Source organism: Tachyglossus aculeatus, chromosome X4, assembly GCF_015852505.1.
Source record: "Tachyglossus aculeatus isolate mTacAcu1 chromosome X4, mTacAcu1.pri, whole genome shotgun sequence".
Classification (NCBI taxonomy): domain Eukaryota; kingdom Metazoa; phylum Chordata; class Mammalia; order Monotremata; family Tachyglossidae; genus Tachyglossus; species Tachyglossus aculeatus.
This window is the reverse complement of record NC_052098.1, coordinates 40051813-40073381: the sequence shown is the minus strand read 5'-3', so window position 1 is coordinate 40073381 and position 21569 is coordinate 40051813. Positions and strand designations below refer to the sequence as shown.

General features: G+C 43.6%; 1 non-coding gene across 1 annotated transcript; it reads left to right on the top strand.

Annotated features, from left to right (window-relative positions):
* Positions 1-21117: 21117 nt before the first annotated feature.
* LOC119948384 lies at positions 21118-21255 on the top strand. Its single transcript, XR_005456783.1, has one exon. It is a non-coding gene; the product is annotated as a small nucleolar RNA SNORA7 (small nucleolar RNA).
* The last annotated feature ends 314 nt before the right edge of the window (positions 21256-21569 follow it).

Genomic DNA, 21569 nt, shown 5'->3' with positions numbered 1-21569 from the left:
GGCCTCAGTTACCTCATCTGTAAAAAGGGAATTAAGACTGTGAGCCCCATGTGGAACATGGACTGATTAGCTTGTACCTACCCCTGCGCTTAGTATAGTGCCTGGTTTACAGTAAGCACTTAACAAATACCACACACAAAAAAGAGCCCATTGCAGAGTTTTCCAATTCTGGGTCTAGATGTGGGGAGAGATCTGATTTGCTGATCCTGCAGTTAAATCAACTTTCCTTTTTAATCATTCAACACTACTGGCCCCATTTTGTCTAGACAAGCCCAGTCAATGTGGGCAAACTCTCACACCATGAATATTATCCAGATTCAGCAGGGATTTGCTTTTCTTAGCACATGTGGGTTTCCTAATTTGTCCGGTGATAATGCTGTTGGGCAGATAAAGGTAGAAACCCAAGGGATGTGTAGCATTCACTGTTTGCTTGATTATTGGACAAAGAAAATTGTCCCATTGAAGGTGCTGGCTAACTGCAGCATTTTCCAAAGTAACAAATTCAGCAAAATACTGTATCGGTTTAAGATGTTGTGATAGTAACAGCATCCATGCTCCATCCTTGTCTGGTCTGTCATGTTCATAGGGAATATTTTATTGATTCAGATATAGCATAACAGATTTCTTCTATGTTCCCTATCCTGCTGCAATCAGAACTGAGGTGAATTATGGGAACCACTGGCTATGGGTTTTCTTGTGACAACTTCATTTCTTTCACATAAACTACCTCCTTGAGAGCAGTGATCATGTCTATTAACTCTATTATATTCTCCAAAATACGTAGTTCAGTGCTCTGCACAAAGTAGAGGCTCAGTAAGTACTACTGATGGATTGGCAAATGACAATCATTAACCCTGCAGGTCATGAAGATAAATGACTGAAAACCCAGACATTTCATCCTAAATAATTTGTAAGATTGCCCATGTATAACCTGTCCCTTAATGATTAATCAGATTTCCAAAAAGTCTTGAATTTCTTCGTCCATATAGGCCAAAAGTTGATCAAATTTACAAATGTTCCTTCTGGGAAGCCTATGACCCTCTCCTCCACCACCCCCTCCCACCCACCCCCCACCCTGCAACTGCAATTTTAACTTGTAACTCTTGAATATTATAAGGGACAGAGTCTGTATCTGCTCTGATTGTATTTTATATAACTCAGCACTTAGCACACTGCTTGGCACATAGTAGGCAGTTGACACACTATTATTATTATTATTATTATTGTTACTACTACTCATTACAACAGGTAGAGACAGTTTCTCAGATCCATGTATGTATTTTATGTAACAGATTATAAGCTCCTTGAAAGTAGGGCCTGTATTTTACTTTCACTGTACTCTCTCAAGCACCTAGTACAGTGATCAGCACACAATATGAATGAATGAATGATGCCTCCTAATCTTCTGTCTCCATTCCCACACCCATCCAGAAAATCTAGGGGGAGAGATTGAAATCCCCACTCTCAAACCCCCCTATTGACACAAAACCCCACTATGAGGCTAACAACTTTCATCTTTTACTATTTTAATTCATTTATGGAGTGAACCTTGACCCTCTGATATAATTTTTTATACCTATTTTTTTTCTCTTCCTTTCACCAGATCACTAACAGGACCAGTCACATATCAAGAAAGAGACATTTTTGAACCTCTCTAGTTACAGATTTTTAAAAAGAATAAAAACACTAAAAGCCTTCCAAAAGCTCAGTTATCCAATTTCACCATTAACCACAAGCTGTTGAATATATTTCTAACCCAGCAGTGATATGTTTTATGAACTTATATAAGCAACTCTTTTCTTTCTTCAGTGAATGTGCAGCTGTGGTTTGGAGATGGCTAGAGCACCAGGGGAGAGCACATTTTCTGCCCCTGGCCAGACTTTTAAAAATACATTTCATGTTGGCATCTAAATTAAATAAGGCAACGTGACATGCTCCTTTTTCCTGAATGAACTCTGTTCTGAAAGTGGGTGTTAAATAATCCTTATGCTTTCCTTTCTGCAATGGCTTTGAGTCGGATATTAAATATGACGAGTTCAGATGTCATGCACTGATACAGGGTATATATGTCAGCATTTGGATAGAGATTAATTGGATTCATATCTGCGTTATGTTTTCAAATTGCTGGGTCAGAGCTGGGTCTCCTGCTGTAAATTCTTCAGGGCTGGTCCACGAAAAGGAATGTGACAGATTTAATACCTAGAGTAAATTATTAACTGCAAGGATGCAGAGAACAGTGGCAGACTGAAAAGAGAATATTACACTGCTCTTAACTCCAGAGAAAACTTTCAAGGTTTGGGGGTTTCTTTTCATTGCAACCAACTTTTTGCTTTGATCAACTATCTCAACATGAGGAGGATTTGGAGGTGGAAGTTCATTAAAAATCAGATCTTCATTAGTGCTCCAATGTACTGCCATCATTTTTTTTCTGGGTGTCAATTTTAGCAATAAACTTATGATAAGATTCATTCATTCAATCATATTTATCGAGTGTTTTCTGTGTGCACAGCACTGTACACAGTACATGCTTGGGAAGTACAAGCTGGCAACACATAAAGACAGTCCCTACACAAAAACGGGCTCACAGTCTAAAAGGGGGAGACAGACAACAAAACGAAACATGTAGACAGGTGTCAAAGTCATCAGAACAAATAGAATTAAAGCTATATGCACATCATTAACAAAATAAATAGAATAGTGAATATGTACAAGTAAAATAAATAGAGTAATAAATCTGTACAAATATATATACAAGTGCTGTGGGGAGTGGAAGGAGGTAAGGTGGAGGGGATGGGGAGGAGGAGAGGAAAAAGGGGGCTCAGTCTGGGAAGGCCTCTTGGAGGAGGTGAGCTCTCAGTAGGGCTTTGACGGGAGGAAGAGAGCTAGCTTGGCGGATGTGTGGAGGGAGGGCATTCCAGGCCAGGGGAAGGATGTGGGCCGGGGGTTGATGTCGAGACTGGCAAGAGCAAGGCTCAGTGAGGAGGTTAGTGGCAGAGGAGCAGAGGGTGCGGGCTGGGCTGTAGAAGGCGAGAATGGAGCTGAGGTAGGAGGGGGCGAGGTGATGGAGAGCCTTGAAGCCCAGGGTGAGGAGTTTTTGCTTGATGTGTAGATTGACAGGCAGCCACTGGAGATTTTTGAGGAGGGGAATAACATGCCCAGAGCATTTCTGCACAAAGATTATCCGGGCAGCAGAGTAAAGTATAGACTGAAGTGGGGAGAGACAGGAGGATGGGAGATCAGAGAGGAGGCTGATGCAGTAATCCAGTCGGGATAGGATGAGAGATTGAACCAGCAAGGTAGCGGTTTGGATGGAGAGGAAAGGGTGGATCTTGGTGATGTTATGGAGGTGAGACCGGCAGGTTTTGGTGATGGATTGGATGTGTGGGGTGAACGAGAGAGCGGAGTAGAGGATGACACCAAGGTTGCGGGCTTGTGAGACGGGAAGGATAGTAGTGCCATCTACAGTGACGGGAAAGTCAGGGAGAGGGCAGGGTTTGGGAGGGAAGATAAGGAGTTCAGTCTTGGACATATTGAGTTATCTGAGGATCTGAGGATCTGATTTATAACAGCAGAAGAGAGAGAGGATGGACTGAAAAGAGAGTTTACCCATGTGTTCCCTCTGCACTATACAGATAAGCTTTTCTGCAATCATAATCAGCTGGGAAAACAAGAGCCAAACGGAAGGATTTATAAACTGGAAAAGAAGTGGAATGGTATTTTTATTATTAGTTGATTGACACATAATTACACATCATTTGTGTCAAGAGTATTTATTAAGCATCTGCTCGGCTCAGAACAAGGCACTGCACAGGGATCAAGGGATAGTAACAGTCCTCCAAGGAAGCATGGAACCTTTTGTAAAAAAAATCCAAATAATAATAATCATAATCATGACTGTGGTATTTAAGTGCTTAGTGTGTGTCAAGCACTGTACTAAGCATTGGGATAGATACAGGCAAATTGTTTTGGACACAGTCCCTGCCCTACATGGGGCTCACAGTCTTAATCCCCATTTTACAGATGAGGTAACTGAGGCACAGAGAAGTGAAGTGACTTGCCCAAGGTCTCACCGCAGACAAGTTGTGGAGCCACCTGAAAATTGAAGTTACGGGACACCTGGATACCATTTCTGACTGAAAAGAGGAGAGCGGAGGAAAGGTGGGCCTTCCACAGACCTACTCTGGACCCCTCTCCCACCCAGGGACAGAATAGGATCAAGTCAATCCTGTCTCTCCTGCAGTCTTGGACTCCTAGAGTGGGTAAGCTAAATATTGAGCACTTACCAACCCACTTCTAGCTGATGATATGTAATAATAAGGCATGCTCCCTTTCCTTGAGGACCATATAGCCTAAGTGGAGGACAAAGGAGAAACAAGTGGGGGTAAATAAAATTTACGAGGTTTCCACGATACGCATAGATTGTGAGACCCTTTAAGGACTGGGTTGGTGTCTAATTTCTACCTGTTTACTCTTTCCCAGCCCTTAGAAGGATACTCTGCACAAAGTAAGCATTTAAAAAATACTGGTCCTACTAAAAAAAAAATACTATCACTACTAATTCCCCCCCCATTTACTTTTTTCCCAGCACTTAGCAAATTAATCCACACACAGTAAGCACTTATAAAATACTAGTCCTACTAAAAAATGCTATTACTATTAATTCCCACCCATTTACTTTTGCCCAGCACTTAGTACAATAATCTGCACTAAGTAAGCACTTAAAAGACAGTAGTCCTACTAAAAAAATACTATTACTACTAATTTCCATCCCTTTATGCTTTCCCAGTGCTTATTACTGTACTCTGTACACCATAAATGCTTACTAAATACTATTACTTTTAAAACAATAATATTACCACTAATTCCCTCCTGTTTACTCTTTACTAGCAATTAGTACAATGTTCTGCACAAAGTAAGTGCTTAATAAATACTGTTACTACTACACAGCTCTCTTCCTCCCTTCAAGGCCCTACTGAGAGCTCACCTCCTCCAGGAGGCCTTCCCAGACTGAGCCCCTTCCTTCCTCTCCCCTTCGTCCCCCTCTCTATCCCCCCATCTTACCTCCTTCCCTTCCCCACAGCACCTGTATATATCTATATATGTTTGTACATATTTATTACTCTATTTATTTATTTTACTTGTACATATCTATTCTATTTATTTTATTTTGTTAGTATGTTTGGTTTTGTTCTCTGTCTCCCCCTTTTAGACTGTGAGCCCACTGTTGGGTAGGGACTGTCTCTATATGTTGCCAACTTGTATTTCCCAAGCACTTAGTACAGTGCTCTACACACAGTAAGCGCTCAATAAATACGATTAATTGATTGATTGATTGGAGGGTGATGCTAGGGCCAGAATCACTATGGCTCCAAATCATTGTTGCTGCCTCAGGAGACCACTGTAGCCATTTCACAGTTCCCACGGGGTGGCGGTGCTGCCCTGAGGCTCTGGAAAGTGGGTTGCAAAACAGAACGCTGGCCCGGGCCAGAGTAGCATTCAGCAGCTGGTGGGTGACTAGTTTTGGGGGAGTTCAAAGTGGACGAGGGACGGGGTAAAACCGACAGGAAAGGCAAAAAGAAAACCAAAGACTGAGGAAGAGAGAGAGAAAGAGAAAGAAGGAAAGAGTGAAGGGAGATCAAGAAAGGATGGGACAGAAGAGGATGGGGGAAAGTAAGGGAGCAGGGGGGCAGGAGCAACACATATACACGGGCACACATACACATGTGTACAGGTACCTACAGACACACACCAAACATAAGCACCCACAGCAAAAAACAGACACCCAGAAAAATATGTGCAGACATGGGCATATAGTTACCCAAAGACGCGCACGCGCGCGCACACACACACGCACGCACGCATGCACTTACAAGTCCAGACATATACAGCTCCATATACAAACAGAAACATACAAGAGCACAGGTCTGCGAGGCAGAGGACCCAGGTACTAATCCCGGCTCTGCCAGTTGCCTGCTGTGTGACCTTGAGCAAGTCGCCTACCTTCTCTATGTCTCAGTTTCCTCATCTATGAAGTTGGGATTCAATGCCTGTTCTCCCTCCTACTAAGACTGTGAGCCCCATGTGGGACGGGGACAGTGTCCAACTTGATTGTCTTGTATCTACCCCAGCACTGCTTGGCACAGAGGAAGCATTTAACAAACACCACAATTATTAATACATACTGAAATGAAGAACTCACTGCCTCCTCCACCTTAGCCCTGCCAGTGAGACGCCCCACCACCACCACCCCTCCTCTTTCTCAGTGTCAGAACTAAGGGGTTCTTTCCAACCACCCCAGGCAAAACTAGGACCTCCTACTAAGTCCCACCTGTGGCAGGACAGAACACCCCAAAAGCAGGACCATCTTGCTTAAATCGGGATGTCTGGTCACCTAGGAGATAAGGGCACAGAATCAGGAGGTAGTTGCCCTGCTCGCCTTCCTCTAAAGCAGTAGGACGGTTTTAGGGTGATCTTAGTGAAGGGGGAGAAAGGGGAAGGGAAAGGGAGAGGATCTGAAGAGGAGGCAACTGTGTATCTTGGATACAGTTAGAGGACTCTCCTTCCCATTAGGCTAACAGGAAGATCAAGAAGGTGGGTGAAAAGGGTCCTGCTCCTCTCTACAATCTCAAGGCACGTTTTTCTTGGCACATAGGAAATCACTCATGTGAAATTTCTTGGTGATTTTGTGATCAGAATAAACTGAGACTATCAATAGGCTAGGCTTGACCAGGGGTACGGTTGTGGAATGCTGGGGTCCATGTAGATGACAACTCCTTCAATCAATCAATCATATTTATTGAGCACTTACTGTGCGCAGAGCACTGTACTAAGTGCTTGGGCGAGTACGATGTAATAATATAACAGTTGGTAGACACATTCCCAGCCAACAACAAGCTTACAGTCTAGAGGGGGAAACTACATTAATATAAATAAATCATGGATATGTACATAAAAGGTGTGGGGCTGAGGGAGGGGTGAATAAAGGGAGCAAATCAGGGTGATGCAGAAGGGAATGGGAGAAGAGGAAATGAGGGCTTAGTCAGGGAAGGCCTCTTGGAGGAGATGTGCCTTCACATCTCTTAATGGGGAGAGTAATTGTCTGCCGGATATGAAGAAGAAGGAACTTCCAGGCCAGTGGCAGGATGCGGGTGAGAGGTCGGTGGTAAGGTAGACGAGATCGAGGTACAGTGAGTAGGTTGGCATTAGAGGAGCAAAGTGTGAGGGCTGGGTTATAGTAGGAGAGCAGCAAGGTGAGGTAGAAGGAGTCAAGGTGACTGAGTGAAATTCAAAAATTCCACAGACCATCAAGGTCATGGGCCATGGCCTAACAGAACCTACTACCAGAATTACTGCAGTGGGAAGGTCAGAAGCCATGGCAGAATGAGGTCGCCACAAAATATAGACCACTGAAGGATAGCACAGCTGCCATGAAAGAGGTGGTCATTGAGGCTGCGGTTGTGACTTTTGGAGCTGTGAGGAACCCTGACTTCTGCCCCTCTAGTCACAGTAACCTACTCCTTACTTTTATGTATTTATCTTTGTCTCATATTATTTTAGTGCTTTTATTGTTTCATCTCTCCTTATGTGTGTGTCATTAATTCCCTCTGCCCACTTTTATATTTAGAGTTTGAGCCCCTTGAGAACTCAGGACCATGTCTAATTCCCACTCAAGGACTCTTTCCCAGTGCTTAGTAAAGTCTAATACAGCACACAGTAAGCATTTAATAAGTATTGTCACCACTTCTACTACTACTACTACTACTACTGCTACTACAACCACCACCACTACTACCAATACTCCTGGTGGACAGGTAGAACTTAGAATTTAACCTGAAAACAGCAGTGGCATGTAGTGGAATGATTTTCTTGGTGAGGCAGTCAAGGTGTGTAAGATTGCCTCTGGGCTAACTAGGCCAGGCCATGGATCTCCAAGTTCTAGTTATCTGAGTTGCCGACTTGTACTTCCCAAGAGCTTGGTACAGTGCTCTGCACACAGTAAGTGCTGAATAAATATGACTGAGTGAGTGGATGAAAGAGTTGATCCCTTTTTAGATTAAAAAAATGAGTTATTCTGTGCCCCCAGTTATTCCAGTGTACAACCATTCACCCATGTAGATTCAAGCCAGGAATTGGGCTCTTGGGCTTTATATTTTCATTAAAAGCTCAAAGCAACTTTCAACTAACTTAAATTGTGGGTGGCAGCTCACATCCCGATTGCTTCAGAGGAAATTGGGCTGAGCAGAAGAAGCTGAGCTATGCAGAAATAGCAGTATGTGCTTTGCAAGCATTTGTGTGTGTAAAATGATATTTTGTAAAGAATGACCAGACTCCTAGCATTTGTGTCCAAAGCTGAATCATTGTCCTTTCTCTCACCTTTCAGTTGCAAAAAATGGTGAGAATCAAGGTGCAGAAAAAGAATGCACTTCTCTGCTGTGATGGGATTAAGTGCTTTAGTTTGCAACCAGGTGGTGGATTTCTTTATTCATTTTTGCTGCTTACAGGACCTGATTCTGTTAAATAATAAGGCGGAACTGCTTTTGTTTCACTCCTTCCTAACCACTCCCACCTATGTAAGCATTAAAAAATAGTTAGTGATGAATACCATCAGATTGTAAACTCCTCAAGGGCAGGGCCCATATTTTCTACTTTCATTGTACTCTCCCAATAATAATAGTTTTGTGGTATTTGTTAAGTTTACTATGTGCAAGGCACCGTCCTAAGCACTGGGGTGGATACAGGCAAATCAGATTGGACATACTCCCTTTCCCACATGGGGCTCACAGTCTTAATCTCCATTTTACAGATGAGGTAACTGTGGCACAGAGAAGTGAAGTGATTTGCCCAAGGTCACACAGCAGACAAGTGGCAGAGACAGGACTAGAACCCAGGTTCTTCTGACTTCTAGGCCCGTGCTCTATCCACTAGGCCATGCTGCTTCTTCCAAGTGCTTAGTACAGTGTTCGGCACAGAACAGAGGCTCAATAAATTCTGTTGATGATCATGATGAATGTAATAGTCGAAGTTTATAAGGGTGGGTTCAGACACGCCCGCACCAAATAGGTAAATAGGTCGACTGGGCCCTGATTTTGGTCAAAGTACACTAATAGTTAACAAAAAATGCAAGGTTAAAGTATTTACTAAAGCATGTAAGGATTTCGGAGAGGGAAAAGAAACCTCTCTCTATTTCTCTTTCATACACATGCAAACTCTTGGAAAAAGAAACACATGACAACCCAACGGCAGAAGAGGGCTAAAATATTATCAAACTGATTTGTTCCATGCAGACAAAGTGGGTTTTTTAGTCAGAAATATACAGCTGGACTGTCTATGTGAAGCAAATCAAGTGGAAATCGCTTAACCATCCATTTAGGCTTGCGCTGTGCAGACCCAATTAATATTTCAAGTGATTCCAAAATATTTACAAAACAGAAAATATCGTCAAATATCATATACCCAAGCTCTCCTCTAACTTAAGGTGGCATTCTTGCAAACCATACAAGAAGGAAAACCCATGCTATAATATTCACCCATTCCCTTGTGTCACCTCTGAATGTGAAATCTCTTCCCACACCCTAGTGCCCTGAATTCAAAAAGACTCACTTTGTCATGTGAATGTCCCTAATTCCCTAAGGAAGTTCCAGCCAAACACTGTATTAAAAACACACAGTATGGAAGAACTGATACTATATAAAAAAGACAAATAATAATAATTATAATAACAATAATAATAATAAAATATTTGTTAAGCACTTACTATGTGCCAAGCACTGTTCTAAGTGCTGAGGTAGATTCAGGGTAATCAGGTTGTCCCACCTGAGGCTCACAGTTTTAATCCCATTTTACAGATGAGGTAACTGAGGCACAGAGAAGTTAAGTGGCTTGCCCAAGATCCCATAGCAGACAAGTGGCGGAGCCAGGATCACTTATTAGTTATCTTTGGAATAGTATTAATTGAACACCTTCTTTGGAATAGTATTTATTGAGCACCTACTGAGCACACAGCACTGTACCAAGTACTTGGGAGAGTATGCCTGAAGCAAGATACACAATCGCTGCCACTAAAGGGCTTACAACAAAATGGATTATAGGCATTTAGGTAGGTCTTTGTGCATATATTCTTTTTGTGTGCTCAGGGAACTGATCACAACCATGGCACTTATGAAAGTATCTGTAATTTATTTATTTATTCAATCGTATTTATTGAGCACTTACTGTGTGCAGAGTGTGTGAGTCTGTGTGCAGACTCCGTCCTCTCCTGGTTCTCCTCTTATCTCTCCGGTCGTTCATTCTCAGTCTCTTTTGCAGGCTCCTCCTCCCCCTCCCATCCCCTTACTGTGGGGGTTCCCCAAGGTTCAGTGCTTGGTCCCCTTCTGTTCTCGATCTACACGCACTCCCTTGGTGACCTCATTCGCTCCCACGGCTTCAACTATCATCTCTACACTGATGACATCCAGATCTACATCTCTGCCCCTGCTTTCTCCCCCTCTCTCCAGGCTCGCATCTCCTCCTGCCTTCAGGACATCTCCATCTGGATGTCTGCCCACCACCTAAAACTCAACATGTCCAAGACTGAACTCCTTGTCTTCCCTCCCAAACCCTGCCCTCTCCCTGACTTTCCCATCACTATTGACGGCACTACCATCCTTCCCGTCTCACAAGCCCACAAACTTGGTGTCATCCTCGACCCCGCTCTCTCATTCACCCCTCATATCCAAGCCGTCACCAAAACCTGCCGGTCTCAGCTCCACAACATTGCCAAGATCCGCCCTTTCCTCTCCATCCATACTGCTACCCTGCTCGTTCAAGCTCTCATCCTATCCCGTCTGGACTACTGCATCAGCCTTCTCTCTGATCTCCCATCCTCATGTCTCTCCCCACTTCAATCCATACTTCATGCTGCTGCCCAGATTGTCTTTGTCCAGAAATGCTCTGGGCATGTTACTCCCCTCCTCAAAAATCTCCAGTGGCTACCAATCAATCTGCGCATCAGGCAGAAACTCCTCACCCTCGGCTTCAAGGCTCTCCATCACCTCTCCCCCTCCTACCTCACCTCCCTTCTCTCCTTCTACAGCCCACCCTGCACCCTCCGCTCCTCTGCCGCTAATCTCCTCACCGTGCCTCGTTCTCGCCTGTCCCGCCATCGAACCCTGGCCCACGTCATCCCCCGGGCCTGGAATGCCCTCCCCCTGCCCATCCGCCAAGCTAGCTCTCTTCCTCCCTTCAAGGCCCTACTGAGAGCTCACCTCCTCCAGGAGGCCTTCCCAGACTGAGCCCCTTCCTTCCTCTCCCCTTCGTCCGCCTCTCCATCCCCCCGTCTTACCTCCTTCCCTTCCCCACAGCACCTGTATATATGTATATATGTTTGTACATATTTATTACTCTATTTATTTATTTATTTTACTTGTACATATCTATTCTATTTATTTTATTTTGTTAGTATGTTTGGTTTTGTTCTCTGTCTCCCCCTTTTAGACTGTGAACCCACTGTTGGGTAGGAACTGTCTCTATATGTTGCCAACTTGTACTTCCCAAGCACTTAGTACAGTGCTCTACACACAGTAAGCGCTCAATAAATACAATTGATTGATTGATTACAGAGCACTGTACTTCCTCTCCCCCCTCCATCCCCCCCACCTTACCTCCTTCCCCTCCCCACAGCACCTGTATATGTGTATATATGTTTGTACATATTTATTACTCTATTTTACTTGTACGTATTTATTCTATTTATTTTATTTTGTTAATATGTTTTGTTTTGTTGTCTGTCTCCCCCTTCTAGACTGTGAGCCCACTTTTGGGTTGGGATCGTCGCTATATGTCGTCAACTTGTACTTCCCAAGTGCTTAGTACAGTGCTCTGCACACAGTAAGCGCTCAATAAATACAATTGAATAAATATGATTTATATTAATGTCTGTCTCAAATCAATCAATCAGTCAGATTTATTGAGCTCTTTCTGTGTGCAGAGCACTGTACTAAGCTCTTGGGAGGGTACAATGTAACAATATAACAGACACATTCCCTGCCCACAACGAGCTTACAGTCCAGAGGGGGAGAGACATTAATATAAATGAATAAATTACAGATATGTATATAAGTGCTGGGGGCATTGGGAGGAGGGATGAATAAAAAGAGAAAGTCAGGGCAACACAGAAGAGAATGGAAGGAAAGGAAAAGAGGGTTTAGTCAGGGAAGACCGCTTGACAGAGATGTGCCTTCAATAAGGCTTTTGAATGGGAGGAGAGTAATTGTCAGTCGGACATGAAGAGGGAGGGTGTTCTAGGCCAGAGGCAGGATGTGGGCGAGAAGTCAGTGGCAAGATAGTTGAGATTGAAGTACTGTGAGTAGGTTGGCATTAGAGGAGTGAAGCGTGCGGGCAGGGTTGTAGTAGGTGACTGACGAAGTGAGGTAAGAGGGGGCAAGGTGATGGAATGCCTTAAAGCCGAAGGTAAGAAGTTTCTGTTTGATGCAGAGGTGGATGGGCAACCACTGGAAGTTTTTGAGGAGTCCCCTCTAGACTGTAAACTTCATGTGGACAAGGACTGCATCTCCCGACTTATATTGGTACTCTCCCAAACATTTAGTACAGTGCTCTGCACACTGTAAATGCTCAATAAATATGATGCATTCATTGATTGATTGAACCACCAGAAGCCATATAGCATGGTGTGGGACATTCGGCAAGGGCCATTTCAACTGCAAGGGAAGTAGCATTGCCTAGTGGATAGAGCATGGGCCTAGGAGTCAGAAGGATCTGGGTTCTATTTCCGACTCTGCCACTTGTCCGCTGTGTGACCTTGGGCGAGACACTTCTCTGGGCCAAAGTTACCTCCTCTATAAAATGGGGACTAGGACTGTGAGCCCCATGTGAGACATGGACTGCGTCCAACCTGATTGCCTTGTATCTACCCCAATGCTTAGAACAATGCCTGGCACTTAGTAAGCACTTAACAAATACAAATAAAAATACAAATAACAAATATGGTAATAACAAATACCATAGAAAAGGGGAAAATCCAGGAAGCAGAGTAGAAAAAGGCTCTTCTTCCCACGCCCCCCAGAAAGACAGATGTTCTTGCCTTCCACACCAAGAGAGAAAGGTTGAGTGGCATAATTGTGCCAATTTGAGCCAGTGTTCCCATTTTTCAGGGCCCTCTCTGACCTCTACTCCTAATAGTCAGCTTAATGAGATCTTATATTGTTGGAACTCTTTATCATCTCTGAAGTTCGAAGGAGGAAGGTCACACTCAGGGAGGTTCAATGTCTTAGTTATAGTCGCCCGGCCCACAGATAGAAGAGTTAGAATCTGTGACTTGTGTCCAGAGGTGGCACAGGTGGAACGAACTGCCTCAAATAACCCTGAACCCCTGCCCTGCCACCACTCAATTTTATAAGACGACCAGGAGTGCCAACCTGGGTCAACCCCTTGATCCATCCAGTCCAGGACTCTGTCTCCATCAGGGACACCAGGATGTTTAGGGGAACTACCAATCAATCGTATTTATTGAGCACTTACTGTGTGCAGAGCACTGTGCTAAGCACTTACCTGCACTAAGTAACCATGAGATGGTTGCCCTCCTGAACATCCAACAGCGGGATTAGGGATAGATCATCCTACACTGTGGCCTAGTAGAAAAAGCACAGACCTGGGAGTCAAATGACCTGTGTTCTATTCCCGACTCTGCCACTTGTCTGTTGTGTGACCTTGGGCAAGTCACTTCATTTCTCTGTGCCTCAATTACCTCATCTGAAAAATGGAGATTAGGACTGTGAGCTCTTTGAGAGACAAGAGCTGTGTCCAAACTGATTATCTTCCTATCTACTCCAGTGCTTAGAACAGGGCTTGACACATAGTAAGCACTTAACAAATGCCATCATCATTATCATTATTATTACACCTCTAACATTCCCCTCTATCTCCCTAACTTCCCCTCTAATAGACCTAGTTCAGACAGCCCCTCCACCTGAACTTCCATGTCTGAGCTTGGGGAGGGAAGAGAGACAATGAGGAGCATTTGCCCATGGTTGGAATGGGTTGACCTGCCTCTCCCTTCCAAGCCCACAGTTCCCGGTTTGGCAGCATCTCCTGGGCATGTATTGCAGGGTCCACCCCGGACCGGATGCCAAGGAAAAACCCCTCACGGGGATCAGCAATGCCAAGCGATTCTTCTCAGGTTAAGCCAGGCCCGGCTCTCAAACCATTTATCAATAAGGAAATAATGAGAATTTGAAAATTCAGAAGCTGCCAAGAAAATTGGGAATCTAACCTTTACAAGCATAACCTGAGAAGGCAAGTCTCTAATCATGGCCTAGCCCATGGAATGCAAGCCTCAGACGCCTAAAAAATGATTCACACTTTATCTTTTTGGCGGTTTTGAGTCACAGGGCCTGGATTAGGGGTGTTCTCTGCCGAATGAAAAATGAAGTTTGAAAGAATGTTCATTACCTTCGCAGTATGTGTTGACCGTCCTGATTCTTCATCTGCCAAAGTGTGTACACTGGCTTCTGTCTCATCTAGAGACCTCTGGAACTAAATGTCATTGATCAAATTAGCTCTCCTCTAATCCTGTGCAGTTCAGTTACAATTGCAGCTTGTTAGTCTGCCCCCAAACAGTTTATTTAACTATGTCGGTGACATCATGGAAACCCCTCCACTTCATCAAACCATTATGGGGAGATGGAAAAGTCATTCGGTTCAGGCTTCTCAGAGATGTGGGCTTTTCTGCCCGTGTTGAAGGTAAAATATAGACCCTCAGTGCTGGGCAGATTTCATTTCACTCCAGCTGGCCCTCACCCACTGATTTCTGAACTACACAAAGCAAAGCATGCTGTACTGGATAGAGCAGAGGCCTGGGAGTCAGAAGGTCATGGGTTCTAATGCAGAGTCCACCACTTGTCAGCTGTGTGACCTTGGGCAAGTCACTTCACTTCTCTGTGCCTCAGTGACCTCATCTGTAGAATGGGGATTGAGACTGTGAGCCCCACGTGGGACAGGGACTGTGTCCAACCCAATTTGCTTATATCCCCCCCAGTGCTTAGTGCAGTGCCTCGTACAGAGTAAGTGCTTAGCAAATACTATTATTATATAATATATAATATTATATTATTAATAATAATAATAAATCCTCCATGGGTTTGTACGGATTTCTTGAAGGGGTTGAACAGGTCATAAGGGGGGCTCTTTTGAGGATGTGTGTCCTCTTGGTCCCATTTAATGCCTGAGGTGGAGTGAGGAGAATTGATGCATACCTAGCTGGTTCTGTCATGTAACTTCAACTGGTTGGCCGTAGAATCAGCCACAGATTCTGATGCTGAATTCTGATCTGCAGGAATAGCTTGCTATAGGATGGTTCAGCATTTGCTGATCTGTGGAATACATTACCTTGTATTCAATCAATCATTGTTACTTATTGAGTGCTCACTTTTTTATGGTATTTGTTAAGCACTTACTATGTGTCAGGCACTGTTCTAAGAACAAGTTACAAGTTGGACAAGTCAATTAAGTTGGACACAGTGCCTAGCCCGCACAGGGCTCACAGTCTAAGTAGGAGGGAGAACAGGTTTTGGATCCCCATTTTACAGTAGAGGAACCTGAGGTACAGAGAAGTTAAGTGACTTGCCCAAGGTCACACAGCAAGCAATTGGCAGAGCTGGGATTAGAACCCAGATCCTCCAACTCCCAGGCCCATGCTTTTTCCAATAGGCCACGCAGCTTCTCAGAGCAATGTAATAATAATTATGGAGTTAGTTAAGCACCTACTATGTGCCACACACTGTACAAAGCGCTAAGTACTTGGGAGAGTACAACACAACAGGATTAGCAAACACATTCCCTGCACATAATGAGTTTACAGTCTGGGGAGGGGGAGATGGACATTAGTATAAATAGTTTATCACTTACCCACCTTCCCTCCAGCTTTCCTACTGAATGTGCCCCTCAGAGGGCAACTTTCTCAGCATCAGTATTTTAGTCCAAGAGGGTTCATTTTGAACACTGGTAAAGATCAGGCCCAAGACCTGAGAGAAATCAAGGGAGAATTTTCCTAATAATTAACAACTATAGGTTGCAGTGGTAAGAGAGTAATGTCCTCCCTTAGGGCACTGATTTCTCTGTCACTAGGGACAAGGGCTTTGCTGGAAAAATGCTTTGAGTTGATGGAATTTTTGACCTGGGATAACCCAACAAATTAGCCATCTAATATGACCCCAAGAAATTTCACCTGGGGAAGTTCTGCAAAAAGGCTACAAGCCAGAACCCTAATTTGAGGGAAGAATAACTGAGAAATCATCCAGCCAATTTCAAGCTTAAAAGGGCACGTTGGTCTCGATGGTTCAGATATTTCAGGCATAATCACCCCTGAAGAGCCAGCCATACCTACAACTGAGAACTGGGAAGGATTTGTGGATGTGACAGAAAAGGAAAATGAATATCCAAGAGGCCAATTGATTCTTATTGTTAAAAGAAGATTCAGTAGTGGAGTTGGTAGCCCAGAAACTCTGATTGTTTTGGAATTGATTGTACTCCAGTGTCCCTAGATAGCACTACCTTTCAGCAGAAGCCCTAAATATACAGTTTTGGTGTGTATCAAGAAGTTTAACTAGACACCAAGTTGAAAAAAAGCATGAAACTTTCCTTTTGTGATCTCACTACCAACTTCCCATCTATTTACCCCATTCTAATTTCTGCACCTACTGGAAATAACCTCATCTGTCTTCCCTAATATGTGGACAGTATGGCACCCATTTGTGTCGTTATGAAACAAGAGGATATTAACAGGAGGTGAGATCTAGTAAGATCACTGCTTCACACTGGCATCAATTAATCCAATGCCACAGTGCTTCGTGATCCCTAAATAACTCATTGGCTAGATGACCTTCCAATTCAGTCAGGCATTACTTTGGGAGCTTTCAGGTTTTATGAATGTTTTCAGCTCCAATCTCACTGATATTATTCCTGCTCTCACCATTCCTTAGTCTAAAGCTCTCAGTGATTTCAGGGGTTACAGTGTTGCCTGATACCAGCTGAGCAAATTACCCAGTGGACCCTGAAATTTGAAGTAAATTAGGCACTAGGAAAGGAATGATGATTATAATAATGGTATTTTTTAAGAGCTTACTATGTGCCAAGTACTGTACTAAGTGCTGGGGTACATACTAGATAAGCAGGTCCCACATAGGGCTCACAGTATAAATAGGAGAAAGAACAGATATTGAATCACCATTTTGCAGATGAGGTAACTGAGGCACAGAGAAATTAAGCTAGTTGCCCAAGGTCACATGGCAGATATGTGGCGGAGCCAGGATTCGAACCCAGGTCCTCTAACTGCCAGGCCCATGCTCCCAGGCTAAACAGGTTGAAGCCCCCTAACTTTGAACTCCTGAGTCCTTAGGCTGTTGAACAGAAATTAAGAAGGTAAATGGGTGAGGGCTGGGAAGGAGGGTATTTTCATTTTTCTGTCCAGAGGCTCCATTCTAAAATTACTTAACATTTTTTTTTAATTTCAAGATGAGACCGAAAGGCCAAAACTGGGGTTGCAGATACTGATATGTGGGAAGAGCAAACATGATAGCTCCTATAACTGCATTTCAGAATGGAAGTGGTAGGCTTTTGGAGGAAGGATTAAAAAGATATAGGATAATCCCTTCAAATGGATTGTTGTCCATTATTTCTCCATCTCATTAAAGGCTTAGACTGGACACAGTCCAGAGACAAGAACCCAGAAGGATAAGAGAGCAAGTGGGACTGATTTATGAGGATTCATACAATGTGAGGGATTTGAGATAGATAGAAGGAAAACTTTCCTGACAGCGAGGGCAGTTAAGCACTAGGATTGGATACTGAGGGTGGTGATGGAGTCACCGTCTCTGGAGGCACTGTATACGGGAGATTCTCATCTGTCTGGGAGGGTTTAGGCTGGTCCTACCTGATGCAGCATTGACCATAAAAACTGTTTAGGACATCTAAAGTCCTCCCATGTGGTGATTCTCTGATTAATGTCATTGAGGCATATTGCTTAGCCAAACCCTAACTCACATGAAACATTTATCCAAGTGGGATGGGCAGAATCGCTAAGAACAGAGAGGAGGCATTTAAAGTGGTTGAAAGGATAGGGATTTGAAAATTGGAAAAAAAAGGTTGTGATTGAGAAATCTGTTCAGGGTGGCAACTCTTGCCTGACAAGGTTGAAATTCATCCATTCATTCATTGTCATATTTATTAAGTGCTTACTGTGTGCAGAGCACTGTACTAAGCACTTGGAAAGTACAATTCAGCAATAAAGAGAGAGAATCCCTGTCTACACTGGGCTTACAGTCTAGAAGGGGGGAGTCCAACATCAAAACAAGTAAACAGGAATCAAGCCAGGCACTGTACAGGGGGAAATACTATACAGGGAGACTGTGCCACACTGGCTGCTATTGGTTGTATCCAGCCACTCTTCAGGATTCCTAATTTTCCTGCTTCTGTTAATCATCACCGTCATCATCACCACCGCCCTCACCAGCATCATGAGAGTATTTATAAAACACATTGTTTCACCATAACTTCTATTAGGAAGCAGAGTGGCCTAGTGGAAAGAGCACAGATCTGGAAGTCAGAGGACCTGAGTTCTAATCCTAGCTCTGCCACCTATCTGCTGTGTGACCTTGGGTGAGTCACTTAACTTCTCTGTGCTTCAGTTTCCTCATCTGTAGAGTGGCGATTCAATATCTTTTCTCCCTCCTACTTAGACTGCGAGTCTGATGAGGGAATAGGGACTATGTCCAGTCTGATTATCTTGCATGTACCCCTAGTACAGTGTTTGGCACATAGTAAGTGCTTAATCAATCAATCAATCCATGGTATTTATTGAGCACTGAACTATGTGCTTGGGAGAGTACAATACAATCAATCATATTTACTGAGAGCTTACTGTGTGCAAAGCCCTGTACTAAGCACTTGGGAGAGTACAGTGTAACAGAGTTGGAAGTCATGTTCCCAGCCCACCTTGAGCCTACAGTCTAGAGGAAGAGACAGACATTAATATAAATAATTTATGGATTTTTCAAAAATGGTATTTGATGATGGTAATAATAATAATATTTAACTGTGGTACTTGTTAAGCACTTACAATATGCCAGGCACTGAACTAAGTGCTGGGTTAGATGTAAGCTAATCAGGTTGTATACAATCCATGTCCCACATGGTTCTCACAGTCTTAATCCACATTTTACGAATGAGGGAACTGAAGTACATAGAAGTTAAGTGACTTGCCCAAGGTCACATAGCAGACATGTGGCAGAGCCAGGATTGGAACCCAGGTCCTCTGACTCCAAGGCCCATGCTCTTTCCACTAGGCCACACTGCTTCTATGTACATAAGTGCTGTGGGGCTGAGGTCAGGGTGAATACCAAGTGTCCAAAGGGTACAAGTCCAAATGCATAGACAACACAGAAGGGGTGAGAGAGTCAGAGAAAAGAGGGCTTACTGGGGAAAATCGTCTTGAAGGAGAAATGACCTTAATAAATACCACTACAAATAACAAATACCACAAATAACTAATATGTTCACACACACTACTATCGTTAATTATATTAGGCAATGTAGGATTTAAGGATGCCATTTCAGATCATGAGAAGCAATCTTAATTTTTACTTTTAAATGATAAGAAAATCACATAAGGTGCAGTAATTTTGAGAATGCAACTCTTTTGTAAATAAAGTCCTGTGTCTAGTCTGGTCACTGGGAGAGGGGAAATGACTGAATTGAAAGAGGTTGTGTCACAGAAAAGTATCTGTTTAAAAAGATCCCTAAATGACCAGCAGTAATGAGACATAAATATAGAAACTATCATTCATTTCCCTTTGCTCTTTTAGGCTTTAATCCTAGAATCGACATAGGTTCCAAACTTTCAAAAGTAGAATTGGGCAATTAATGAATTTGCTCCTTTTTTTTTTTAACCAGAAGCCTAGGCCCTCAGCAGAAGCAACAAACTATGCAGAAGTCTTGGAAGGAGTGTCTTCTAACTCAAAATTTCCCTTGGATCAAGTGGAGTTTTTTTATTTCCATTCAAGTTGGAAAATTAAACTAGAAAAACAGGGTCTGGAATGTTTAACTTCCAAGTCCAATATGCCCCATTGTTTGATTGATGTCAGGAGTCTGTGAAATAAGCTTCCAATAATGTTATTTACCATGGAAATGACTGCTCTGTGTTTCCAACAAACCAGATGACTCTGGGAAAGAGATGAATGCCAAAAACTTCCCCAAAGGCACAAACCTGCAAAAGGGCAGATTCCTGGTTGCCAGTTTCTGGGAGGAGAGTGGGTGGAGAAGTTCAGAAAGTTATCACAGATTGGGGGACTGACTGGGTGAAAACACCTCCCACAGGAACCACAACAATGCCTAGGGGCAAATGGGGGTGGTGGGGAAGGAGGGGCTGGAGAGAGAGCTGAGGCGTCTAATCAGTGACAACTCCATTCTAAAAATGTTCCAGATCCCATTTCTAATATTAATTTGCAGGCGAGAGACCTAAAATAAATCTCAGCAACACAAGGCTCACAGTTTCCCAGCAGTTCAGTCGAGACAGTACCACCAAATCTAGAGCTATAGGCGCTTTCTGATAAAAACAAAAGGTATAAACTAGGGAGCAATTTTGATTTAAAAAAAAAAAACTCCTTTCCATCTGATGTTTCCCTGCCAGGTCCTGAAGGTGATGGCTCTCCATTAAGGGAAACATAAACACCTTAAGAAAGTAGTTGCTCCTTTATCCAATCTGCCCTCTCCGCACAAGTGGTGCCTCACATTTAATGGGACCGTAGAATCTAGAGAGAAGGTTGAATGGCTCATTGTCACTGGCCTCCAAGGCCTCTTCTAGACTGTAAGCTCATTGTGGGCAGGGAACATCTCTGTTCATAGTCATATCGTACTCTCCCAAGTGCTTAGTACAGTGCTCTGCATGCAGCAAGTGCTCATTAAATACGATGAAGTGAATGAATGAAAGGAAGGTGAACAGGGGATGTAGGAGCAGAGGGAAGAGGGGAAGGGGAAGGAACCAAGATGAACAGGGGTCCTATGTGATCTGTACAGACTTTGGGACTCCACCTCATTAACCAAAAAATTGTCCCTCTGTATCCCAAAGTTTACCTCTCAGGGTTGCACCTGGAGAGTTTTCAGGACTCTACCAGTGTTGACTAAGGGAGGAAGAGGCAAGCAGAGGCATATCCATTCCATTCCTAGTTTGGGCAGTGGCTAGCGAGTGGAAAGTAATCTGCTAGAAGTCAAAACTCACCTGTGCTGGGCAGCAGCAGCGCGGGAGAGAATCGAGGGCAGAGACTCAAGTTTACAGCGCAGAAGGAGGTAATGGTAAACCACTTCCGTATTTTTACCAAAAAAATTCTATGGATCCACTACCAGAATGATGGAAGGTTGAGGTGGGGCGTTCTGGGGAAGATGTGTCCATGGTGTAGTTATGGGTCAGAGACAAGCATAGGACAAGAAAAGATCCCATAGGTCCTGCTTTGTGCCAGGGTGACAGAAGCAGCTGGGGCAGTGGCAGAGAGCCCAGCACAGGAGAAAGACAGCTGGTGGCTGTG